Genomic DNA, 27,895 nt, shown 5'->3' on the forward strand with positions numbered 1-27,895 from the left:
GGAAAAAAGAAAGGAAGAAAGAAAGAGAAAATATACCTGGAGATGATTTTTTTTCAAAGATAAAAATTCCCAACTATGGACTTTATTTATTTGTTTATTTATTTATTCATTCATTTATTTTTGCCTCTAGGGTTATCACTGGGGCTCAGTACCTGCACTACGAATTCACTGCTCGTGAAAGTTTTCCCCCTTTTTGTTTTATCATTGTTGTTATTATTGTTGTTGTTATCGCAGTCATTGTTGTTGGATAGGACAAATACACCTGCAGACCTGCATCACGACTTGTGAAACAACACAGCTGCAGGTGGGGAGCCAGGGGCTCCAAGCGGGATCCTTGAGCTTTGCTTCACACCATGTACACTTAACCCACTGCGCTACAGCCATGCCCCCAGAATTTTATTCTTAAACTGCTTTTATCCTCTCATCTTCAAAACTAGTATCCATAAATTTTTTTTCTTTTTTTTATATTTATTTTATTTATTTATTCCCTTTTGTTGCCCTTGTTGTTTTATTGTTGTAGTTATTATTGTTGTTGTCGTTGTTGGATAGGACAGAGAGAAATGGAGAGAGGGAGGGGAAGATAGAGAGGAGGAGAGAAAAATAGACACCTGCAGACCTGCTTCACTGCCTGTGAAGCGACTCCCCTGCAGGTGGGGAGCCGGGGTTCGAACTGGGATCCTTATGCCGGTCCTTGTGCTTTGCGCCACCTGCACTACAGCCCGACTCCACAAATTATCCCTCTATCTGTACCTATGAAGAGCAGCTTAAAGTGTTTCTTTCTACAATGTCCACCTAATGACATCCACTTGCTAATCACTTGCTAGGGTCTGTGCTACTTTTAATTTCTTTAAAAAAAAATAAATAAATAAAAGGCTTTCATTGCAGAAAGATTTGGGTTTTCTGTCAACCAGCGGGGATTTTCATTCTCCGCTTATCAGATGCTATAGACAATACTGTTTTGAGGACAGAATCTACTAATATTACCCACATACAAGAGTTTAATTTAACCATAAGAAAATCACTAAACCTACTTCCTATGTCTCAAGCTAGGTTTTTTTATTCTACCTTTTCAGAGGTATCTTTAGAAGGCTTGTGTTTTTGTCCAGTAGACCATGTTTACACTCAATACAGCACTTCTAAGAATCACTAGATTGTGATGACTGCTGTCCTACTAGTCCTACTAGTGTCTATCCTTCACCTAATTAGTAAAATCAAAAAGTGCATATAAAAATCTTGGTAGGGGAGCAGTGCCACAAAAGGTGGAGGACACACATTACCATGAGCAAAGACCTTGATTCAAGCCCTGGTGCCCATCTGCAGGACGAAAGCCTCCTGAGCAGTGAAGCAGTATTTCAGGTTTCTCTTTTTCTCTCCCCCTCCTTCTCAGCTTTTCTCTGTCATTATCAAATAAAAAAGAACATAAATTAAGAAATAGCCATCAGGAGTAATGGATTCGTTAGCAGGCCCCATGCTGCCTCAGTTAAAACACTGGTAGCAAGTAAATAAATAAGCTTAAAAGCTTTGGGAGTTCCCATTAGTACCTTTTTCTCCCAGGCCCATCAAAGGGCAGTTTTAGTGTAGAATATCAGAACATTTGCAGTATGCAATGTGAATTGTGTCTTATCAACAAGAGTATTGAGTTGATCCCATTGAAAATCCCAGGGAGCTGAATTAGTGATGAATGGAAGAAGTGATTCACACTCCTCAGAGTCTCCAGTAGGTGTCTTTTGTTAGCAGTCGGATCTTTGGAAAGTGTTGAGGTGTGAAGCAAATTGACTCATCAAGATTATGGAAGACTATCCATGCAGTATGTAAAGATGTCATTTTCATTTCTCAAAATGGTCCAATAATTGAGAAGCAATACACTTAATATTTCAGTGTGAGATAGAATAGAAATGAATAGTCTGCACTATCTTAGAGGTGGAGGCAAAAAAAAATCTGAAAGTGCAAATGAATCATGGCAAATTTACAGAGTGCTTTGACTGCACAATCTGTGGAGCTGGAGGTTAGGCAGCACTGTCTCGATCACCAAGGGGCAAGATGGCTCCACATCTACTAAACAGACTATTCACTGCATGGTCGAAATGTGCTACAAAATAAGTTACAATTGCAGAGACGCAGAAAGATAACATGATCTCCCTACAAAGCAGAAACCCAGAGTTACAACAAAGTCTCATGCATAGGTTGCATAGGGTTTGAAATAGCTCTGATGATTTTTTTTTCCCTCTGACTGAGACAAATGATACTAAGTATTGTGATACAGCCTATGAACAGGACTTCGGGACTTGATTAGCATAGAGGATGTAATTAGCATATGGCTGACTTCAGGCTGATCGATTTAGTAAATCAAGTTATTTAACTTGCAGGTGACTGTAAATCTATCTGCCTCTTTTTCCCTCCTGGCTCCTTCTCTTTCTGGCCTGCCATGGCCACTCCGCCCAGGACCTATAGACGTGTAGTTGAAGTCTAGCAATTAAGCTTTGGACTCATGTTCGTAGCCTAGTCTTACCGCTGATAATAATTGCCTATTTTGCTGTACCTAAAAGACACCGTTCCATACTATGGTACCGTGATGTAATAAACCTTGATTGTTTTAAACCCGCAGCAAGCCGCACTCCCCTGAAGTCTTTTTTTTTTCTTTTTTTAATTACAATAACCAAGGAATCCTTCTAGGCTAAGAAAGAATAGATGGGGGACTGGGTGGTGGTGCACCCGGTTAGACACACATATTACCAAGTGCAAGAGCCTAGGGTTCAAGCCCCCGTGGGTCTGCTTCATGAACAGTGAAGCAGGCCTGAAGGGGTCTATCTTGCTCTGCCTCTATCTCCCAGCCCTCTCTCAATTTCTCTCTATTCTATCTAATTTTTAAAAAAGGGATGGGTGGAGAAAAGATGAGTTGAAAAACAAGATCAGAAAAGAAAACAAATAGAACCTGAACTGGAATTGGCGTATTGCACCAAAGTAAAAGACTCTGGGATGGGGGTGGGGGAGAATACAGGTCCAAAAAGGATGACAGAGGACCTAGTGGGGGTTGTACTGTTATATGGAAAACTGGGAAATATTATGCATGTACAAACTATTGTATTTACTGTTGAATGTAAAGCATTAATTCCATAATAAAAAAATGTCAACCTGTCCAAAAAAAAAAGATGAAGGGACTAGTGAAATAGCTTGTGTGGATAATGGATAATGTGCTACTTTGCCATGTGGGCAACCTGGGTTCAAGCCTTGTCTCCACCACACTGAAGGAAGCTTCAAGCTTGAGTGTTATAGTCTCTTTCACTCTATCCCTCTCCAGCCCTCTCCACCTTTCCTTCTGTCTTTACCTAAAATAAAAATTAAAATAAGAAAAGAAAAATATAAGGAGAGTAGAAAATAAAATGGGTGTTCTGTTCCTTACTACTAAATATCTATTTCACTATACAGCAGACTCTTCACAAGTACAAATGTTGACCATGGAAAATATTAGCACTAACCTCAGGCATTCCAGTTATGGATCCAAGAACCTACAGTCTAGGTTCCCATAACACCTTTGGCCACATTTCCTATGACAGTCCACCTTGAAATGAATAGGAGGTATTAGCATTAGATAATTTTTTTTTTTGTCGCCTCCAGGGTTATCACCAGAGCTTGGTACCAGCACTATGAATTCACTACTTCCAATGGCCATTTTTGCCCTTTTACTTCCTTTGTATTTTCATTAGATAGGATAGAGAGAAATTGAGAGGAGTGGGGGAAGACAGATAGGGAGAGGGAAAGATAGGCACCTGTAGACATGCTTCACTGCAATTGAGTTGTCCCTTCTGCAGGTGGTGGGTCCTTGCCCATGAAAATGTGTGCGCTCAAGCAGGTGTGCCACTGCCTGCCCCCCTAAATTCACTTTTTTCTTAGGTTTATTAAAGCATGTGCATATGTTACACATGCCATATACCTTCATTTTTATACTACATATACATCTCCCTATTATGCCGTTTCTAAGATAAAGACAGACTGACACATCTCACTCCTAAAATTCAACACAACCCAGTTCCCCATTACAGCAGGTGATGATGGGAAAGGCAGTTAGAGTCAAGTTGTCTAACAGTGTTTTTCTCTTAGTAAAAGTAATTCCTTGAGATGATTGAGTTTGTCCCCTTTTAATTAAAAGTGAAAAGTGATCTTGCAGTTAGGCGATCATAGATAACCCACTCTGCTGCCATTTTGGTTGGCGTAGAGTTGTTGACAACTCTTCAGATAACAGCCTCTGCCACTCAGGTTTTTGCTAAAGTTAGTGGGAATGCAGATGTCCCCACTTAGTTTGCATTTGCTCCAGCTCTCTGCTTATTCTCTTCAGCTATACTTAAATCATTCCCTAAGGTCAGAAAAACATCAGACACATTTTTATTCAATATCAGGAGCTCATTAAAGAAATGTCTGGGGAAATAAAGAAATGTTTTGGAGGTTGTCGGGGAGAGATCTCTGCTTTTAGTTGTTAGAGTGGTTGATAACTATTAACCATAGAAAATTTGATGGTGTTTTATTTTACAGCTTTGACATTTATGCTTTTATTGGCTACAAAATTTGGGGGTTTTTTTATTAGAAATTCAATATCGATTTACAAAATTACCTGTCAACAGGGGTATAATTCCACACTGCTCCCACCACCAGAGTTCCGAATCCCAAGACCCTTCGTTGTAAACCATCGCTGTTCTCTCAAGGTTTCAGACATGGGTTAATTGTCATCTCTACAACTATCTGTCTATATTTGTACATAATTGCCTCCATTCTCTTCCAGGTCCAGTCCTCTCTTCCCCTCCAAGCCACACTTAACCCTATCACTACATCCAAATATCTCTCCCCTTTCTGTCCTCTCTCTCCAGGTCCTGATGAAGTTGGAGTTCAGAGTCCTCTTATCCTCTTCCTCCTATCATTTCTCCCCTACTGGGAGTATGGATCAAAATTGTTTTGGGGGTGCAGAAGGTAGAAGTCCTGGCTTCTGTTATTACTTCTCCACTGGATTTGGACATTGGCAGGTTGTTCCATACCCCCATCTGTTTCTATCTTTCCCTAGTGAGGCAAGGCTCTGGAGAGGCCCCCCAAACCAGTTCATTGTCTATAATGTGTTGAAATACTTACTGTGAGAATGTTCTGTATTCACGTACCATGATGGCAAATTGTAACCATGTGCTATCAACTGTATTATAAACCACTAACCCCGAATAAAATGATTTTTAAAATAATAATAATAAAGAAGCAAGAAGAGGAAGGAAATACTCCCCAATGATAGTGACAGTGAGGGCAACATTAAGTCACCTTCCAGGCCCCAAGCACTGTGAGGGTGAGTCCATAAGTACACTATCATTTCCTCCTCACTAACAGAACCAAGAAATAGATGTGGAGACTAGTTTTTTTTTTTTTTTTTAAGATTTTTATTTATGAGAAGGATAGGAGGAGAAAGAGAACCAGACATCACTCTGGCACATGTGCTGCTGGGGATTGAACTCGGGACTCACTGCGCCACCTCCCAGACCACAGATTTGAATATTTTTTTTATAAATTATTTCTGTCATAGACTGTTTTGATCAAGGCTCAAATATGCTCTTTGACATACAGAAGTCTTCTTAGTGTCATCTGGGATTTTCCAGGTTAACTGAAACAAGTTTAGAAAGTGACCATTGAGGAATCAGGCATAGTGCAGCGGGTTAAGCACATGTGGTACAAAGTGTAAGGACCTGCATAAGGATCCTGGTTCGAGCCCCAGCTCCCCACCTGCAGGGGAGTCACTTCCCAGGCCATGAAGCAGGTCTGCAGGTGTCTTATCTTTCTCTCCCCCTCTCTGTATTCCCCTCCTCTCTCCATTTCTCTCTGTCCTATCCAACAACAATGACAGTAACAACAACAACGATAAGCAACAAGGGCAACAAAACGGAAAATAAATGAATACATATATAGAAAAAAAAAACTTGTAGAAAGTGACCATTATGGAGTTGCAGATTTGAATTACAATTTCTAATAATGCTGGCAGTGTAAAGAGTGATCAGCTCATGTTTGATTACGTTTTGTTTGAAATTGGGAAAGAACTCTATTACTACCTTAGAAGATTATAATTTATAAATAAAAAGGAAAGATATTAGCTATCTAAATATTATTGTGAAGTTTTGCTCAATATATGGATACCTCAGTTATAATCATAGTCTGAAGACCACATATCGTAATTAAAGAGTCATCCTTAAATTATGCCAATCTCTTGCCCTTATTCAGTTTTTGTAGCCCTTACTTTGTCTGATAGAGTTAGCTTTGGAGTGATTGAGGGGCATGCAGTAGAAAGTAGGTGATGAGGGAGTCTAGGAGTCAGATATCAACTTGTTTTAAGTTCTTAATAAATAAACTGAATCAGAAGACGAGACAAGTAAATCAAAATGGCAAATAGTGTCCGGGGGATCAAGATTTGACAGAAATAACAGAGTACAATAACTGCAAGAGAATGGGGAAGAAAATTCCGAAGGAAATGGGGATTCCATCAGACTTTGTGCTTACGGTGATCCAGATTCTGCCATACCATATCGCATGCTTTGGAAGATCCCTCTGCTGGGGAGGCATGTTGAACTTCCATACAAAAGACCCAGTTTGTCAAAACTTATTTTAAAGAAATTTTTATTCATTAACACGAGAGAAGAGCCAGAGCATTGCTCTAACACATGTTTGTTTGTTTGTTTGCATTTTAGCATAGCACCGCTATGACTTCTAGTAGTGCCGGGGATTGAACTTGGGACTTCCTGGGAGTGGTCGCTATGGAGCTCATTTCATATAACCATTATGCTATTTCCCTGGCCCTGGATCTCATGCTTTTAAGCCAGTCCTCTAGCCACTGTGCCACCTCCCAGGCTGTAGTTCCTTAAAGTTTTGTCTGTTTATTATCTAAACAAATAAATAAATAAAACCCAGAAGGCAGGTGAGAAGGTTTGTCATCTGTTAGGTTCAAGGCTAGCCCCACTACACCAAGAGGAGCTTTGGTACTATGAGGTCTTTCTCTCTCCTCCTCTTTGAGTTTCTCTCTCTGTCTGAAAAAAAAAAAAAAAAAAAGAACATCAGGAGCTATGAAGTCCATGCAATGAACAATTCCTCCCCTCAAACACATCCCAGCTGGTCACTTGGAAAGCACAGAGGGAGAGTTCTGATTCAAAATGCACAGTTCTTGGTCTCAGCCTCTGGAGAACTGGCTGCAGGTTAAATTTGGCAAGTGCTCCTCCAGAGTCTGGAGCATGCTTGTTATGGAGTCACTGGACTGTGATTGTGAGGACCTAACTAGACTTGAAAGTATTTGCACCTTGTCCCAAATTATTAATGTTGTTTTCTTATTACTCCATTATTAGCATAAATATGTCAATTGAATTTCCTAAGAGTGCTCTAAGGTATAGAGCATATTTGATTAATTAATTAATTTTAGTATTGCCTCCAGGGTTAGCGCTGTAGCTCAGTCCTAGCACTACAAATCCACCACCCCTGGCAGATATTCCCCCCCCCCCATGTTATTCAATAGGAGAGAGAGAAATTGAGAGGTAATGGGGAGATAGGAAGAGAGAAAGACGCCTACAGACCTACTTCCCCACTTGTGACGCATTCCTGCTGCAGGTGGGGAGCGGGGAGCTCAAACCCAGGTTCTCCCTTTTCATACTACTATGTGTGGTTATCTGGGGTGTGCCATGGCCAGGCCCCCAGACACCTAGACACCTATGACAGGTGTGGGTTGTATTATGTGTCAATGACTTTACTTCTTCTTCTTCTAGCGTTTGCCCTTCTTCCGTAGCCAGTCAACAGCGTCAGGTTGAGCCTGATGTAAAGTTAAGAGACCTCTTTTGAATCTGGAGAGGTGGCAGTTGTTGACTGTGTGGGTCATAGTCTGTCTGTAGCCGCAGGGGCAGTTCGGGTCGTCTCTGGCTCCCCAGTGATGGAACATAGCGGCTCACCGGCCATGGCCTGTTCGATACCAATTGAGGAGGGCCCCACTAACACCCCCCAGTATGGTATATATAAATCTATTCTTTCTAGGCTGTCCTGCAAACAATGATTTCTTTCTACTGTCTGTTAGTGGAATTCTGTTGGATCAAACAACTTGATACAGATAATAGCCATTCTATCAGAATGATATTATCCTGAATTGGGAAATTGTTGTTCCAATTTAGCGCACAGACAGAGCGCCTCACTCACACAAGACGACAAGTAGGAACATCCAGAACTATATGCTGTGAGCACATTGTTCACTGGAACTCTCACTCTGGTGTTGGCAATTTCATACGCCTTTCCTTAGAGATTGTTAGACGTAATTATGGTGATTTCATGGGCTATAATAGCACTTTTATTAGATGCAATAATTTGAATTCTCCAAAAGAGTACAAGGTGAGCTGTAAAGAATTCTTGTCTGAAAGCACTAGAATGCATTACGTCTAAAAGAACATTTTAGTCTGTCTTCAGAGTTAGAACAATTAGCAAATATGAGATGTATTTCAAGTATTTTCATATACATAAGAGAAAATCTGAGCAGCTCACACTGAAAAGTGTACCTCAAGATTTTTTTTTACTACAAGAACAGATATAATTCACTTTTAGAGTGCAGAACTTGTAGGCCTGTGGCCCCCAGAAACCTGAGTATAATAGTATGCAGGAAATGAGCAGTGTTCACCTTATATGTATGTGTGAGAGAGTGTAAGTGTGGCTTTCTCAAAATATTTTGTTTATTAGGTATAGACAGAGAGAAATCAAGTCAGAGATAAATTCAGAGAGACAGAAAGGAGAGATACAGTGCTTCATTACTCATGAAGCACCCCCACACACACACACACACACATGCACAAACACACAGACAGGGACCAGGTCCTAGCAAACTGTAACATGTGTGCTCTATTAGATGCGCTACCACCCTGACCCTTGTTATTCCTCACTTTAACCTCATGCCTGGAAAATCATAGATACTTACTGCTGTTGAATGGGTGGCATTTCATGGTGCCAGTAGTAACTCACTAAGTAAAGTATGTGCCTCACCATGGGAATGGTCCTAGATTCAAATCCTAGAATCACATAGGAACAGTATTCAAGGAAGACCCAAGGACTCCATGGATGGTAGAAACGTATTGAGCTTCTCTTTGTCTCTGCTCTCTCTCTCCCTCCCTCCCTCCCTCTCTCCCTTTGTCCCTCCCACTTATCTATCTATGTATCTTTTTATTTGTCTTATTCACTTTTCTTTCTCTCTAAGTAAACAATGAAAAATAAGGCCAAGAAGCCACACAGAGATTTACCCATAACAATACAAAAAGTTAATTTAATGTTCAAACATTCCTATGATGCACTGCACTCCCCATGTAACAAATAATAAAATTAGATTTAGAAGTTTTAATAACTTTCTTCAGTTTATCAACTAGAACAATTCCTGACTCCGGTATCTACCACCTAACACTATATACCAAGATCAAACCAAAATGGATTAAAGATCTAGATATATTACCAGAAACTCTAAAATTTATAGAAGAAAATGTCAGTAAAACTTTGCCAGACCTTCACATCAAAGATGTATTTGGAGACTCAACCTCCTGGGCATGGGAAATGAAAACAAGAGTAAATAAACGGGATGACATGAAACACAAAAGCTCCTATACATTGAAGGGAAACTGCACAAGGGTAACTAGGCAACTGAGTAAACAGGAGGAAATATCTGTACATCACACATCAGACAAGCCACTGAAATCAAACACTATACAGAACTGGTACAGATCTACAAAGAAGAAGAAGAAGAAGAAGAAGAAGAAGAAGAAGAAGAAGAAGAAGAAGAAGGAGAAGGAGAAGGAGAAGGAGAAGGAGAAGGAGAAGGAGAAGGAGAAGGAGAAGGAGAAGGAGAAGGAGAAGGAGAAGGAGAAGGAGAAGAAGAAGAAGAAGAAGAAGAAGAAGAAGAAGAAGAAGAAGAAGAAGGAGAAGAAGAAGAAGAAGAAAAAGCAGAAGAAAAAGCAGTAGAAAAAGCAGAAGAAAAAGAGGAAGAAGGAGAAGGAGATAGAGAAGGAGGAGGAGGAGGAGAAGAAGAAGAAGAACAACAACAACAACAATGAGAAATAATCCAATAAAAAGTGGGCCAAAGTACTAAACACAGTTTTCTAAAGAAGAGATACACATGTCTCACAGACATATGAAGAAATGCTCCATCTCACTTATCATTAGAGAAATGCAAACTAAAACTACACTGAGATACCATCTCACATTTGAGAGAATGGCTTACATCAAGAGTTCAAGAAATGATAAGGTGTTAGCAAGGTTGTGGAGGAAAAGGAATTCTGCTACACTTCTAGTGGGAATGCAAACCGATACAGCCCTTTTGGAAGGTTGTATGGAGAGTTCATAAATAAATAAAAATGGGGAGTTGGGCGGTAGCGCAGTGGGTAAAGCGCAGGTGGCGCAAAGCACAAGAACTGATGTCATGATCCCCGTTTGAGCCCCCGGCTCCCCAGCTACAGGGGTGTCGCTTCACAAGCAGTGAAGCAGGTCTGCAGATGTCTATCTTTCTCTCCCCTTCTCTGTCTTCCTCGCCTCTCTCCATTTCTCTCTGTCCTATCCAACAACAGTAACATCAATAACATCAATAACTACAACAATAAAACAACAAGGGCAACAAAAGGGAATAAATAAATAGAATATTTAAAATAAATAAACAAATAAATAAATAAATAAAAATAGAAGTACCTTATGATCCAGCAGTACCACTCTTAACCATTTATCAAGTGGACACTGAAACACTAATTAGAAGGGACAAAGGCACCCCTATGTTAATAGCAGCATGATTCACAGTAGTCAAAGAGTGGAAGCAGCCTACATGCCCACCAACTGATAACTGAATAAAGACGTGATGAAATATATATCCCATGGACTATTATTCTGCAATAAAAAAAGAAGATGACATTGTTTCCTTTAGGACTAAATGGATGGAACTGGAGGTGATTATGCTTAGCAAAATAAGTGAAGAGAAGAAAGACAACAGATGGTTTCATTCATTTGTGAAATTTAGAGGTCTTATTTACATGAACTTACCAAAAAAGAAAAAAATATATATCCAAACAAAACAGAAGCAAGCAAACTGTTTGTGAGACTTGTAAGAACTTTGATGTTTATCTCTGGGAGATGGGAGGTTGGGGGGTACAGATCATTGGTGGTGGGTATGGTGTGGCACTGTCATCATAACCTTACAGTCTTGTAACTTACTATTAATAACAAATAAAAATAATAATATAAAAAAGAAAATTAGATCTAGGGAAAATATAAAATCCTGTGACTTAACTTTACCATTTTGCAAGTAATGATAGTCTATACTCTAAGGGGTTCAGGAATCCTCACTGCATAGCAGGACAGTGTGGACTGAAATCAAATTAGCTCTGAGCTATTGTATTTTTCACCAAAACATCCTCCTACATAGTAGAGATGCCCTGAAAATTGCTGAGAATGTAAACCAGAGTACATTAGTTTCCTCAAAGCATAAAAGAGGGCATTTAGAAGTAAACGTGTTCATTGGAACCAGACACTAGAAGAGGTATAAATAAAAGCACGGAAAGTATAAGTTAGATATTTACATTTGAGGAAGTTAGTACATTAATATAGTCAGCTTCTTCTGTTAATGTATCTTCCTTACTTTGAAAGGACTCTTCTCTGTTACTGTGCTTAAGTAGAATTTTTGTCTCTCACTCAACATGGGGGAGAGAGAGAGATGTGTGAAGAAAGAAATGCAAAGTAGAGTCATTGTTAATTTTCAGTGGCAGCTGGGAGCACAGAGGTCTTTGATCTTTGCATACCATCCCGGTGACAGACTGGTATTTAAAGTGGTTCAGGAAAATAAAGCAAATCAAAGTCAAATATATTTTAATTAGTACTTTAACTATGTGATTAATGAAGCCTTTTTAAAGAAAATGCCTTGCCACTTAATGAAAACCTCATTATTTCCGAAAGCTGGTTTCTCCTACTTAATGACTTCTTCTAATAGGCAGAGAGATTGAACAACAACATATGAAACCCATTAGCCTGAATCTTTTCACAGGGACTGAAATTGAATGTTGTGTTACAAGTTGTTGATCATCTAATCTGAAAGTAATGGAACAACATGGTACAATGGCTTCTGCTAAAATGGCATGCAGCTAGCTTTTAAACAACTGTACAGCAGAGCTGAATCTTATTTGCATCACTAAATAATCAGTCCAAAAATAGAAATCCCTTAGAAAAAGATTAAATTGGCCCTTGAAACACACAATACTAGTTGTGTTGATCTGCTTTGTTTGTTTGCTTGTTTGTTTGTTTGTGGGAAATTTCAACCATTTTTGAAATGTGCAGAAAATGAACTATATCCCAGATGAAGAAGTCGCATAGCCCTTAGGAATCTATGACTGAAGGTACTGGCAGGTCACAGAATACAAAAGAAGGTTTATTTTTAAAGTTAGCAACAAGGTGACTTTGAGCAGAGAATATAATAACCAAAGACCTGGCCTCTAGTGCCAGCTGGATGTTGTGCCACTCCAGCTCAGCAATTTCACAGATGAATGTTTTTGAATGTAGCCTGTACCTCCCTAAGCCTCAGTGGAGTCATCTATAAACTGGAGATAATAACAGTGCCTCCTTGAAAGCATTATGAGGAAGGGTAAGATAGTTAGCATGCGCTAGTTCCAAGTATTCTTTACAAACTGTCATTACTGATATGCAAACAATGTGATTAATACCTCATCACAGACCCCTGCAAGCGTCAACCCAGCTTTGACCTAGCACGTTATGATTGGGCCTTCCTCAATCGCTATCGAACAGGCCATCGCTGGGGAGCCAGAGACGACCCGAACTGCCCCTGCGGCTACAGACAGACTATGACCCACATGGTCAACGACTGCCACCTCTCCAGATTCAAAGGAGGTCTTGAAACTTTACATCAGGCTCAACCTGACGCTGTTGACTGGCTACGGAAGAAGGGCAAATGCTAGAAGAAGTATCACTTCTACTTAGCACTCTGTAATAAGTGCCCAGAAAGCAAGAATAAGGATACCTGTTTCTCCGAAAACCTAATTTTCTCTTTATTATAGGTGCCAATAGATCCCTCAAATAAAACATCAATGTGACTGTTGTCCTCAGTTTGCCAAAGACTGTGTATCTTCCATGAGCTTATATAAACAATTCCAGCATGATTTAATATGCTTCCACTTGCCTTTTTGCGGGTGAATATGTTTTTCTGGGTTAGGATAATGTTTTGTTTTATTTTTTAATTTCTTTATTGGAGGATTAATGTTTGACAGTCGACAGTAAACACAATAATTTGTCCATGAATAACAATTCCCAGTTTTCCACATAACAATGCAACCCCTGCTAGGTCCTCTGGCATCATGTTCCAGGACCTGACCCCTCCCCCAAACCCCAACCAAGAATTGTTTATTTTGGTGAAATACACCAACTGCAGTCCAAGTTCTGCTTAGTGTTTTCTCTTCTGATCTTGTTTTTCTTTTCTTTTTTATTTATGAAATAAAAAATATTGAAAAGACAATAGGATAAGAGGGGTAAAATTCCACACAATTTCCACCACCAGTACTCCATACGCCATCCCCTCCCTTGAAAGCTTTCCTATTCTTTATTCTTCTGGGAGCATGGGCCCCGGGATCATTATGGGGTCAGAGCATGGAAGGTCTGGCTTCTGTAACTGCTTCTCCACTGAACATGGGCATTAGCAGTTCGATCCATACTCCCAGCCTGTTTCTATCTTTCCCTAGAGGGGCAGGGCTCTGGAGAAGTGAGGGTCCAGGGTACATTGCTGAGGTCATCTGTCCAGGTAGCATCTGCAACTTGGTGACTGAAAAAAACATCAAGATATAAAGCAGAACAAATTGTTTAATTGTCAGGAACATAAAGGCAAGAATATAGCAGATGAGATTTGGGGTTTCCATTTTGGGAAAAGCTAGTAGGTCTATTTTAGGTCTATTCCAAGGGGCCCATAACTTGACTAATTTTTGCCTGAACACGACACTAACATGCAGGTGGACCAAAGGTATTGTCTGGGCAGATGGTGTCAGAGTTGGAAATAGGGTTAGAAAGCTGAATCAGGGCAGAGAGTAACTCCCAAATATGGGAAAAGTATGTAAGTTATCATTTTATGGTGTCTTTTTTTTTTTTTAGATCTTCCTACTTGCTTGCTGTTTTGGGTCACTGCAAACTAGTGTGTACTTTTGCTTTGAGGTGTATATTTTTCCCCAACTTATGGGTACATGTGCACATGTATTCTGTCTCATGGGCCCTGATCTGTATTAATTCATTGATATAGTGTAATATATTACCCAAAAATGTTTTCATTGCAACTAATTATTCACAGCCTGGAAAGTATAGTAAGTGCCCATCTCATTTCTCTACATCTACTAGAACTATACTCATTCTCCAAAGCCTAAGTGCTGGGTTTTCCTCTCTTTTTAAAAAAATAAAAATGTCAGTATCCAAGCTAAGTTAAATCTTTCGTTTCTCTCTGAAGCAACAGTGAGTTCCTTCTACCTCTCTCTGACCCTTGCCCATTCTGCCTCCTATTATTTCTGACTTCTAATACAGAATGCAGACTGTGCTCTGAGATGGCTTCCAAATGCAGCTCAGATTCCTTAGAGGGATTATAAGGGTGGACATGATCTGGCTCCAGGTTATAGTTTGTTATAAAATTCATATATTACTCTTTCCCTAAGCCATCACTTCCTCTCTTTATCCTGTAGCACACCACTGCCTATCTGCATACATGTGTCTGTGTGAAAAGTCTTTCCTAGCTTATCCTGTGTGTTCCCACCTTTGTGTGGGCTCCCAAAGTGACCCTTAGCAGAGGGCTCCTCAGATTAGCCTTTGAAAGTATTCAAGCTACCATCATCTCTCACCTGGACCACAGCAATAGCATTGCAATTGGCATCTCAGTCACTGTACTTTCCTTCTGTTTCACATTATATCAACCAGTGGAAACATTTCAAAAATAGATCAAAGGGGAGTTGGGCGGTAGCGCAGCGGGTTAAGCACAAGTGATACAAAGTGCAAGGACCGGCCTAAGGATCCCGGTTTGAGCCCCCTGCTCCCCACCTGCTTCTTTTTTTTTAATAAAACACTAAAACATTTACCATTGAAAATATTTAAATATCTGAAAATGTCAGTTCTAGCTTATATAATGGCATTCCTTCTTTGATCTTTTTTTATTAGTGCTGTTTCTTTATTTTTTTAAATTTTTTTTATTGAGGAATTAATGTTTTACATTCGACAGTAAATACAATAGTTTGTACATGCACAACATCTCCCAGTTTTCTATATAACAATACAACCTGCCATCCTTTTTGGATCTGTATTCTCCCCCACACCCACCCCAGAGTCTTCTACTTTGGTGCAATACACCAAATCCAGTTCAGGTTCTACTTGTGTTTTCTCTTCTGATCTTGTTTTTCAGCTTCTGCCTGAGAGTGAGATCATCCCATATTCATCATTCTGTTTCTGACTTATTTCACTTAACATGAGTTTTTCAAGGTCCATCCAAGATAGGCTGAAAACGGTGAAGTCACCATTTATAATAGCTGAGTAGTATTCCATTGTGTATATAGACCACAACTTGCTCAGCCACTCATCTGTTGTTGGACACCTGGGTTGCTTCCAGGTTTTGCCTATTACAAATTGTGCTGCTAATAACAAATGTGTACACAGACCTTTTTGGATGGTTGTGTTGGGTTCCTTAGGATATATCCCCAGGAGAGGAATTACTGGATCATAGGGTAGGTTCATTTCTAGCATTCTGAGAGTTCTCCAGACTGTTCTCCACAGAGACTGGGCCAATTTACATGCCCACCAGCAGTGAAGGAGGGTTCCTTTGACCCCACACCCTCTTCAGCATTTGCTGTTGTTACCTTTTCTGATGTGTGACATTCTCACAGGAGTGAAGTGGTATCTCATTGTTGTCTTTATTTGCATTTCTCTGACAATCAAAGACTTGGAGCATTTTTTCATGTGTTTCTCAGCCTTTTGGATCTCTTCTGCAATGAATATTCTGTCCATTTCCTCTCCCTACTTTTGGATGGGGTTATCTGTTTTCTTGTGGTTGACTTTGGCAAGCTCTTTATATATTTTGGTTATTAGCCTCTTGTCTGATGTATGGCATATAAAGATCTTGTCCCATTCCATGAGGGGTCTCTTGGTTTGGGTAGTGGTTTCTTTTGCTGTGCAGAAGCTTTTTAATTAGATGTAGTCCGATAGGTTTATACTTGCCTTAGTCTTCTTTGTAATTGGATTCATTTCATTGAAGATGTCTTTAAAATTTATGCAGATAAGAGTTCTGCCAATATTTTCCTTTAAGTATCTGATAGTTTCTGGTCTACCACCACCCAGCCCACAGAGTTCTTTTCATTTTTTAAAAATAATTTTGATTTTATTATTTATTTTGAATGAAAGAGATACAAAGAAAATGAGGGCAAGAGAGAGACCAGAGTACTGCTCAGCTCTGGTTTATGGTGGACCCAGGGATTGATTAAACCCGGGACTTGGAAGCCTCAGGCAGTAAAGTCTTTTGCATAACCATTATGCTGTCTCCCCAGACCCTAGCCCTGTGTTCTATCATTAGAAAAATCTCTGTCAGGGTCAGGCTGTGGCGCAGTGGGTTAAGCGCATGTGGCGCAAAGCACAGGGCCCGGCGTAAGGATCCTGGTTCGAGCCCCTGGTTCCCCACCTGCAGGGGAGTCGCTTCACAGGCGGTGAAGCAGGTCTGCAGGTGTCTGTCTTTCTCTCCCCTTCTCTGTCTTCCCCTCCTCTCTCCATTTCTCTCTGTCCTATCCAACAACGAATTGCTTCAACAAGGGCAATAATAATAACCACAAGGAAGCTACAACAAGGGCAACAAAAGGGGGGGAAAATGGCCTCCAGGAGCGGTGGATTCATGGTGCAGGCACCAAGCCCAGCAATAACCCTGGAGGAGGAAAGAAAAAAAAAAAAAAGAAAAGAAAAATCTCTGTCGTTTAGTTCCAGAGACACACCGTGAATAACAAGGACAAATCAATCACATAGAAAGTTCCAAGGCTTTAGAAATTATTTTCTCTTAAACTGGTTTAAAAAAAATATTGCAAATTCTCAAGTATTTAATAATAAGAATGTATCCTTATATTGAATTTGGTAAGGATTAGTTTCCCTGTAAATTACTTGTATAGTTTGTGATAAGCTCAAAGTAAAATTTGAATTTATTACTAAATTTTCTTTTCCTTCCAGTTCTCATTAATTTATTCCTTTAACAACTGCAGAGAAGGTCTTCCATAGTTAAACTTCTCTAAAGAAAAGGTTTGATGGGCGGAAGGTAGATACCATAATGGTTATGCAAACAGACTCTCATGCCTGAGGCTCCAAAGTCCCAGGTTCAATCCCCTGCACCACCATAAACCACAGCTGAACAGTGCTCTGGTTAAGGGGGAAAAAAAAAAAAGGCTTGCTGTGCTCACATCTGCAAATGGAGGTGTAGAAGGAATCTTGGGAGTTATCTGGATGCCTAGCAAAACACAGATCTAGCTATTTGACCCAGAAACCAAATAAATGTGAAAGTAAAAATGAGGTAATGTCAGAGCATCATCTGAAATAAAATTTGGAAAAACTTAGACCGTTATTCAGAAAATGATTACTTGCTTCCAACATAGATGAAATATTTTCTTCTTTACTTTTTTTTTATGTTATGGAGGAAATAATAGATTTTTTCATTTGTCCTCTTATAGTGCACTAAAATAGGAAAATATTGAGTAGTATGTCTAACACCTATGATTCACAAGGTACACTTCTGAAGCTATGTGTCAGCAAAAAAAAAGTACCTGTCCAATGTGTCAACTTATGAAACATGTGATACCAGACTCGTGGGAAAATTGATGAAGAATAAAAAAAAATTATGGAAGCTATAAATTTCCCATATGAAACTAGTTCAACAAGTTCTCATTAACCTTTACACTAAAATGCTCTGTGAAACTAGTGTGTATCCTGCCAGAATTGCATGTTTAATGTCCTTTATAGTTTTAATTTGTTCTCTATCTTTTCTGCACAGACTTTGATATTAACATTGAAAACTATCCAGCACAGTGTAAGAGTAATCTTTAATTCTTCCTGACTGTAGCTCGCCTTTTGCTGTTGCACAGTGGTGTATATTGAAGGAATGAAAAACGTATTTTCTATTTCTTGTCAGATAAAAAAAAGTCCAAAAGGTTAATGATGGCATACATGAACACTTTTATTTCCGTTTGCTTTGTGTGTAGTCTGTACATCTAATTATATCCCCAATGATCTTTTATAATAAATATTACATTTATTATGTCCCAGCATAGAAAATAAATTGCTTTGCTTTCTTGAGACTACACATTACCAGTTAAAAGAAAGGCATTTATTTTAGATGCAATCATGGCAACATCAATCCACACAGAAGCCAGTGTCTGAATCAAAAATTATATAAACACAGCACACAGGGAGAATATACAACAGATAAAGTGTAGCATTGAACATGTGAAGTTTTAAGTTCAAAATCCTGCACTGCATTGCCAGAGTGATGCTCTAGTGTTCTCTCTCTCTCTCAAAACAAATTTTATTATTTACTTATGTATTGTCACCAGGGTTATCACTGGATTCAATGTCTCTGTGATTACACAGCTCCTGGCAACCATTTTTACTTTCTGTCCTTTGGTCAGAAGGGGTGTGTGTGTGTGTGTGTGTGTGTGTGTGTGTGGTGGAGAGACAGAGACAGAGACAGAGACAGAGAGGTGACACCCCAACTACTCCATCGTTGGTGAATCTTCCCACTGCAGACACTCCCATATTACTGTTCAGGACTAGAACCCAAGTTCTCCAGCATTGTATCCTGTGCTCTCCTGGGGGCTCCATCACCTGCTCCTTTTCAATGACTGTATAAATATGGCCTCATATTTACTGTTTTGCTCACTCAACATTGTTTCCTGCAGATATACCCATTACTTAAAATCTTTCCACAGGAATTCTGAAAATAATAGCTTGTTTTTGCATCAAAAACACAGCTTTCTTGATTCCACAAGTCTATGTTCATAGTTATATATTTTTTTATTTTCTCTCAGAATCTGGAAGTATTAGTCTATTTTCTACTTCTTTCCACTGCAAAAATAGCTGTCAGACCAACTGTTATTCTTTTGAGGACAGTGTCACTTCTCAATCATTCATTTTAGGAACTCAATATCATTAATCATCTGCCAATTCATTATAATATTTTTCTGCATCTAACTATATATCAATCTGAGCACTGTGGATATTGGGACAGATCAGTCTGCCCTAAATCTAATAGTAAGTTTAATGGCAATCTCTCATGTCTACCCAATAGATGCCAGCAGCAACACCACTCCCTTTTCTCCAAATTCTTGCAGCCAAAACTACATCCAGCACTGACCACCATGAAGTGAGGCGTGGGGGTGGAGCACAGTCACTCCCCATTGAGAACTGGTCAACTAGTTAAAACTGTGTAACAAAAACCAGCTAAAGTACTATGCCAGTTGCTCACAACAACAAGGATTTTGTTAAACATATACATACATATATATACATATATATATATATGGTACACACACACACACACACATATATATATGATAGAGACAGGAGAAATTGAGAGGGAAAGGGGCAGATAGGGAGGGAGAGATACAGAGAGACACCTGCAGCCCTGCTTCACCACTTGCAGAGCTTTCCCCCTGCAGGTGGGGACCAGGAGCTTGAACCTGGATCCTCATGCACTTTAATGTAATGTATGTGCTTAAGCAGGTGAGCCACCACCTGGGTCTGCAACAAAGACTTCTTCTCACCTTTGTCACATGTCCATTATCTGTTGACTATGATTTACTCCATGTCTTCATTTTTCTGGGATCCAAGCTGACTGATTAAGACTGTATTTTATTGGGGCCAGGCAATGGTTCACCTGGTTAAGCGCACACATTACAGTGTGTAAAGACACAGGTTCAAGCCCCTAGTCCCCACATGCAGGGGGAAAGCTTTTCGAGTGGTGAAGCAGGGCTGCAGGTGTCTCTCTGTCTCTCTCCTCCTCAACTCTCAATTTCTTTCTGTCTCTAGTCAATCATAAGTAAATATATATATATATTAAAAGATTGTATTTTATTTAGGATAACTCTAGTCATAATGGCATAAAGAGAACGTCTGAAAAAACATATGTTAAATTATTGTTTCATCTTAGAAAATACCCTTATCATTTCTGCTTCTGTTTTATTAAAATGGAAGCAAGTCGCATTAGCATATTAATGTCAATGGGTTGTAAAGATACTTAGCTTTGATATAAAAAAGGAAGTATTCATGGATAATAATACAGTATTTCATAAGGTAGATATGTTTCTATGTATCTTACTTCTAAAATCTGTAGGTTGTAATCTCCTCTAACCCCTAATATACTAATAGTTTTCTTTACTTTTTTCTGTTCTTCTGAATCTTCAATTAGTGATGTGTTAGACTGACTAAAATCTTTATATGATAAATGCATATTCTTTTTATTGCATTCTGAATATGAACAAGTATAGTTAACTCATCTCTATCTGTATTTAAGATGCAGTTTTTCACAGGGTTACTTGGACTATTTTAATGTGAATATCTAGCTTATTAAGGTTATGCATTAGTTAATATATTAATTTGCCTCCTAAGCAACACAAGGAACATAGACTACTGTAATATAACTGTCATTGTGATTTTGACCTAGTATATATGTTTCTGTATATATGTATGTATGATTTTATCATTAATTTGTCAGTTTATTTTGCATATTTAAATATATACATATATTTGCCACTTTGTGAAAGGACCAGTGGACTGAGACTACTACAACATCTCAGCTAAGAGCAACACCCCAGGATGCAAGATTTCCAGAGATCTTTGAAGGACCTTAAATGTGACTTCAAGAAATCATGAACATGGGGACGTGTGGTGTTATACCTGGTTACACACACATAGTACTAAGTGCAAGGACCTGCTCAAGGATCCCAGTTCAAGGCCCTGTTTCCTCACCTGCAGGAGGGATGCTTCATAAGTAGTGAAGCCAGTCTGCAGCTGTCTATCTTTCTCTCTCCCTCTCTACCTCCCCCTCCCATATCAATTTCTCTGCACCCCATAATGACCCTGGGTCCATATGCCCAGAGGGATAAAGAATAGGAAAGCTATCAGGGGAGGGGATGGGGTACGGAGTTCTGGTGGTGGGGATTGTGTGGAGTTGTACCCTACTTATCCTATGCTTTTTTGTCAGCGTTTCCTTTTTATAAATAAAAATTGAAAAAAAAAATAAAAAAGAAACTGTGAACTTTCTGTTTCTTTCCATCACTGTGTGACTTGCCTGGAAACAAAGGAGGGCAGAGACTGGGGAGGAGGTGACAAGGAAGACTGAGGAGATGTTACCAGAGACAGAAATGGTAATGGGATAACCTAGCCATTCATGTTACCAAAACAAATTCTCTCCTTGTACCAGAATTTGAAACATATCATATCAATTTGAAACATACTACAGTGTGAACATTTCTTGGATGTTAATTATCACAGATGGCTCTCCCATCAAGAGAATCATTTATGCCCTGACACCAAAAGACCCTAATATAGTATAGGCAGCATAGCTGAGACAACCCCCCCACTCCTGCCCTTGTTATTATTGGAGTGACATTTGGTGGACAACTCCAAACTAAAAGGTTGGACAGCTCCATCTGGTTTAGATGTAAAGCCCAGAGTACGGTCTAGCTGTATGGCCTGGGAGCCAACACCTGTGGAACAGATCTTTGGGAAGACTCCTTACTCAGATTGCAGAGTCAGCTATACCAGTAACTGGCCCACCAGAGATCATTGCTTCGACTCCTTTTTCCTCTGTCTATGCCAATGTTATTAATATAGTTCATGATGTGAGGAAGGTCAAAATAGTTGAGATGAAAAGAATTAAAACTGATCTTAGAACTAAAAATGAGATACGAAGATGCAAATGCCTAGGTAGAATGGAGTAAATTTTAATTGCAGGCAATAAATAAGTGTAATTGTTACATCTATGCTGCTAAGAGATACCAGAAACAGACAGAAATAGATGATCAAATTGATGGGGTTTACAGTTAACAATATTTATACACTTTCCCATATTTGGGATCCACTCTCTTCCCTGATGCAGCTTTCTAGCCCTTTTTCCAGCCATGATATCATCTCCCCAGACAATAACTTGGGTCGACCTGCATATCAGAGACCAGGCTAAGGAAAAACTAGTACAGTCACAGGCCCTTTGGAATAGAACTAAAATAGGCCTCCTAGCTGTCTCCAAAACAGAGACCCCAAATCTTCATCTGTAATATTCTAGCCTTTAGGTTCACAATTAGTCAACAATTTGTTTGGCTTTATATGTTAACTCTTCTTTCAGCCACCAGGTTCCAGATGCTACCATGATGCCAACCGGACTTCCCTGGACAGATGACCCCACCATGTGTACTGGAACCCCACCTCCCCAGACCCCTGCCCCACTAGGGAAAGAAAGAGAATGGCTGGAAGTATGGACCAACCTGTCAATACCTGTGTTCAGTGAAAAAGCAATTACAGAAGCCAGACCTTCCACCTTCTGCGCCCCATAATGACCGTAAGTCTATGCTCCCAGAGGGTTAAAGAATAGGAAAGCTATAAGGGGAGGGAATAGGATATGGAGTTCTGGTGGTGAGAATTGTGTGAAAGTGTACCCCTCTTATCCTATGGTCTTGTCAGTGTTCCCATTTTATAAATAGAATCTTAAAAAAAAAAAAAGAAAAGAAAAAGAAATGGATGGTTCTGTTTTATCCGGGCTGGGATATTTCCCACACACACACCAGAACACACTGCATGGCAGCGATGTTCCAGATTGATACTTCTGGGGAAACATGATAGGCACCAGATTATATCACTGATCTGCGCTGTGTTGCATCTCCCTAAACAAGAATTGGGGCCTCTTTTTTTTCACTATAGGTACTGTTATCCACTCTTTCTGCCTCTCTAGGCAAGGGGATGAGTCCACTGATCTGGTTAAAGAACTGGCTACTTCCTTTTTTTTGACTGGACAATTTTTTAAAATATTTTATTTTTGAGAGAGAGAAAAAAACAGCAGAGTACTGCTCAGCTCTGGCTTATGTGGTTGAAGGGGTGGTGACTGAACCTGGGACTTTGGAGCCTCAGGCATGAGAGCCTCTTTGCACAACCATATAACCATTATGCTATCTACTCCCACCCACTGCCTGGACAATTTTAATTTGATCTTTTTTTATGACATTATTTCCCACTCCAGGCCCCAGAGCTGGGGGCTTCCCTCTTGTGTCCAAGGGTTGTGGAGGGAGGTGGTCCTGGGAGTCACTGGAAGTCCCAGGTGAATATAGCACAGCCTGAACGCATCCCTTTGGTCAGTTAGCAATGTATTAAGTGAACAGTCTAGTGAAGCCAGCAGGTGATCAATAAGCCAGGACAGTGCATGCAGAGCCTGAAAGGCAGAGGGGCCTGACAGCTCTGGGCTACATTTATGTTCCCCGGTCATTATCCACCCCCTTGTCTGTTTTTTCCTGAACAGTACAATTGAAAGAAAGGAAGAAAGAAAGAGAGAGAGAGAGAAAGAGGAAGGGAGAGAAATGAAGGAAAGGAGGGAGAAAAAGAAAGAAAAAGAATCAGAAGAGAGAAAAAGAAAAAGAGAGAGGTAGATAGAGAGGAGAGTGTGTGTGTGTGTGTGTGTGTGTGTGTGTGTGTGTGTGTGTGTGTGTGTGTGTGTGTTGTGAAGTCTGGATTGCTCTCAAGTTGTCCCAGAGGAAAGCTGTGATTCAAGGCCACGGCCACGCCCCCCTGTGTTCTGAGTCACTGACTCTGTGGGCTCTGAGTACTGCAGGGATTTGAACCCCATTCCAGCTGTTTCCTTCAAAGACTCAGTGGCAAATGCCATTATCTCCAAGCTGTTGTTCCCTGTGATGACAGGGACTCAGTGCAAGAGCAGATGCGCATGTGCAGGGCACCCACAAGCCCCTTTCCCCCACCCACCGCCCACAACCCTCAGCCTTCAGTCCCCTCCCACCCTGTCTCCCCACACCCCAACCCCCACCCCACCTCTGCACACAGCTCGAGGAGCGCCCCTTGGCGACCGTTGAGCCCCTCCCCCGCACACCCGTAGGCGGTTGGCACCCTGCAGACTGCAGCCAAAAAGTGGGGACCCAAGGGCAGCGCCCTGACACCTGAGCTGCCAAGGTGACTAAGCCTGAAAGGTGCGCGGACAGGTCAGCTGTGGGTGGCCTGGCACTGGGCTGGGGCATGACCGTGAGAAAGGGGACTTGGGGGACCTTTGTCCAGGCCACACCCCTAATCCGCTAACTGGAAGGGGTGCTGCGGAGATGGGGGAGCTTAGGAGGGAGGGCACAGTGGAAATTGATTCTTGAGGGGAAGTGAAGATGAAGATGGGGGGCTTCGAAGCTATGGAGAATGTGGTGGTGAGTGAGGCCGTGAACTTGGGGAACTGGGCTGCTGTGGAAATCGGGGTACTGGGTCTTCCAAGGACCGGAACTAGGGTTGCATAGGAAACCCGTAGCAGGGAGACAAGAGACTAAAGCTTCATAGGCCAGGTGGTGGCGCACCTGGTTAAACGCACACACCACGGTGTACAAGGACCCCAAGGAGCCCCTGTCTTCACCTGCAGGGGTGGTGGAGCAGAGCTGCATTGTTTCTCTACCTCTCTCTCTATCTCCTGATCCCCTCTCAATTTCTCTGTCTCTATCCAACAATATAAATTTAAAATTTTTTTAAAAGGCTCCTCTGCCTAAGGCCCAAGGGTGGTAAAGGCAGCAGGGACTGTGGGGTGACCCCTCCCCCAAGGCGGTTGGGGTCCTAACATGCTGTGTCCACCTGCTTGGGGAGGGGTCTCACCCCTCCCGTTGGGCGAGGGGGACAACAAGCCATGTCCCTGGTGGTTGAGTATGTGGGAAATGGAGGTGTGGACAGGATTGGGGGGTGCTTCAGGAAGCAGGTGTGGGAGGGACAAGGTGATGGGGATCTGAGGGGACAGGTGCAGAAGCTGCAACAGGCTTCCAGGTCTCAGGTGGGAAAGGTTAGGAAGGGCAACCCAGAAGGCAGGGTGGCTCCTTCTGGGGAATGGGGTCCCAGTACCCAGAGTCCACCTGCTCCTGTGTCCAGACCCCTCCCCAACGTCCCTGGTTCTCCATTCGCTCCCGGGATTCCAGGCGCCCTGAGAGCCAGTCGAGGCAGTTGGGACAGCGGTTACTACCCAGCCGACCTGCACTCAAGCAGGAGACTCTTCTGGGATCTGAGAGTCTGAGGGGCTGGAGCTGTTGGGTGAGCGGTGGTTTCCTCCTCCTACTGGCTGACTTCACCCCCAATCCTCTAGTCCATATCGGACCCACATAAGGCCACCAACCCTGTGAAGAAGGAGCTTCCACAAGATGCCTGGGAGGCTGTGACAACCACACACACACACACACACACACACACACACACACATACATACACACACACACACACACACACACACACACACACACACACGCTGTGTGTGTCCCAGGAGCCAGAACGCCCCAGGACCAAATGACAAGTTTAATGCTAAAGACGCTAGGTGTCTTTATAACTGCAATACAGAGGAGCCTCATTTGTTTGGGATTTCGGTGCAAATGGCATGAAAGCTCAGGGCTTGGGGAGAAAGAAAGTCAATCCAGTGGCCAAGGTCGGAATACTGGAATCAGAAGAGCTTGTGCGCAGTGCAATGCAAACACTGTGTGTGTGTTTATGAAAGATGGAGAATGAAGAGAGAAGAGGTGGTGAAGGCAGAGCTGGGCTCTGGGACCTGCCCGTGCCTGGGACTGAACCTGTGGCCTCTATGGAGTCTCTCCCTCCAGCCAGGCTCCCCTTCCTCTATGGTCACTGATCCGGAGTGTGGTGAGTGTGAACCCAGAGGCACACAGCATGGGGCCCATCACAGAGTCCTTCCTGGTGGTCACAACCTCCAGTATGGAGGGCAGGGCTCCAGTGGACATGAGGGAGGTGGGGAGGGGACTGGGGTGTGGAGCTTAGCCCTTCCCTCTGTCTCTGCAAGCGCCTGTCTGCACCAACCTCTTCCTCCTCCTGAGCCCCCATGCCTATCCCCAGACCTCAGGAGGCCTCCAGAAAGATGAAAGGCCTGTCCCTGCTCAGGGTTCCCGCCTGAGAAGAGAGCAGGCTGTGAAGACTCCCCTCCTGCCTTCTGCTGAGAAACTCAGCTGCAGGTGAGTGAGCCCTTTGCACTACTTTACCACTCCTCCCCCATCTCTCCCTCTCCCTCACCCTCACCCCCTCCCCCTCCCCCCTCCCCTCCCCCTCCCCCTCCCTCTCCCTGCCTCCCCTCAAGACTCCTTAGGTCTTGGTCAGCCCGTACGCGCCCCCTGGCGGCCAGGCACATAGACCGCAGGTCCCGCAGGCCCCAGGCTGCAAGCCGCCCTAGAGGCCACCCTGTTTGTGTGTGGGGTGGCGGGGTGGGGGTGGGGGGCGGACACAGGCCCCATAGGCTCAGAGCCGCCCTGGAGAGCCACACCGGGTGTATTTCTCTACATAGTGTCTTAACTAGCCCCCAGGACTTACCCCAACACTGTTCTGGGACCCACACCCCCACTGTATATATGTGTGTGTGTGTGTGTGTGTGTGTGTGTGTGTGTGTGTGTGTGTGTGTGTGTGTGTGTTTTGAGGGGGTGGTGCACATAATGTGTGTATCCCTCTTTCTAGAGAGTGTCAGTCCGACCCTAAGATCTGGGAGCTCGAGTCCTTCCGACTGCTCTCCCTCACAGATAAGGAATGACAGACAGAAGACACATGAGGGAGGAGCAGTGCAGCCCCCCAGGGTACACCAGTTGGGTGAGGGCTGTCCTTCAGGTGGGGGCCTATTCTGTCTGTCCCTCTAGTGGCTCCAGGTTCTGCTCTTGTCACCAGGTTGGTCCTCCCAGAGAGGACAGGCACCTCTGAAGCCTTGGAGGGATGGAGCTATGGAAGTTTCCTGAAAAGTGGCCACAGCCTGCACACCTTCCAGAAACAACCCCGTACCTGTATGGGGCCAGAGAGGTCCTTCCTGCACTGCGACCACCATAGCTGATGGGGGCTGGCTTCTGTGGAGAATGGAGAGGCCTGGGGCCTGCACCCCCACTGTCTCTGCCTCCCTGCCTTGGATGTGAAGGTCTTCTCAAAGCTGAGTATAGCCCCTCTGTGTCAGGGTGAAGGACTGAGCAAAAGCACTGAGGAAACTGAAGCACTAGAAGCCATGTCCTATTGGCCTGGAGTATAAGGAGAAAGAGGGGAGCTCCCAGGATGGGATTGCCTCTGGCTCTGGGGATGTGGCTGAGAACTGCTGGTGGGGAAACCTGCCAACCTTCTACTGGTCCTGGGGTGTCTGGTGAAGCCTCAGGGTCTCTGAGGAGGCTGGGCTGGGAATGGTCCAGTGGGCTTTCATATTGGAAGAGGACCCTACCTGCAGGCAGTGGGGGCTTCCCCTGAATCTGGGCCTCTTCTTACCCCCTGGACTGCAGGGCAGGCTGGAGGGGAGCCCTCACCCTCCATAGTTTTAGTGCCACCACCAGGCAGGACAGGGTGCTGAGGAGGCTGTGGAGGCTCAGTAGAAGGTCTGGGTCCATCCTGTGCTGGCTCACCAGGCATTTATTTTTATGTCCATAGTGTGACTGACTTGACTGTGGTCAATCTTGATCATTTCTGAGCTGTTCTTTCAGCTCAGTTGCTAGCAGGGAGCTCCAGATCCCCAGGCAAATACAGCTTCCTGAAGTCCTCCCCCTCACATCCGGGGATCCACCCGTGTGCTGTGAAGCAGGACTCCCAAGCTCCCTATGTCAGTCTCAAGGTGTAGTTGCCCCCAGGAATTTTGTTGTGCCTTGTCTACAGG

The 27,895-nt window shown here is 42.4% G+C and overlaps 2 long non-coding RNA genes across 3 annotated transcripts in view; both read left to right on the forward strand.

Annotated features, from left to right (window-relative positions):
* Positions 1-13,394, forward strand: part of LOC132534639 (uncharacterized) — a 274,622-nt gene extending 261,228 nt beyond the window's left edge. For both annotated transcript variants that reach the window (XR_009546368.1, XR_009546367.1), the window contains exon 4: positions 13,068-13,394. This is a non-coding gene — a long non-coding RNA (uncharacterized LOC132534639). The remainder of the gene's footprint in view (positions 1-13,067) is intronic.
* Positions 13,395-25,352: 11,958 nt separating this feature from the next.
* On the forward strand, positions 25,353-26,996 carry LOC132534743 (uncharacterized). Its single transcript, XR_009546453.1, has 3 exons — positions 25,353-25,914; positions 26,125-26,240; positions 26,938-26,996. It is a non-coding gene; the product is annotated as an uncharacterized LOC132534743 (long non-coding RNA).
* Positions 26,997-27,895: the final 899 nt, after the last annotated feature.

Source organism: Erinaceus europaeus, chromosome 19 (genome assembly GCF_950295315.1).
Source record: "Erinaceus europaeus chromosome 19, mEriEur2.1, whole genome shotgun sequence".
Taxonomy (NCBI): Eukaryota; Metazoa; Chordata; class Mammalia; order Eulipotyphla; family Erinaceidae; genus Erinaceus; species Erinaceus europaeus.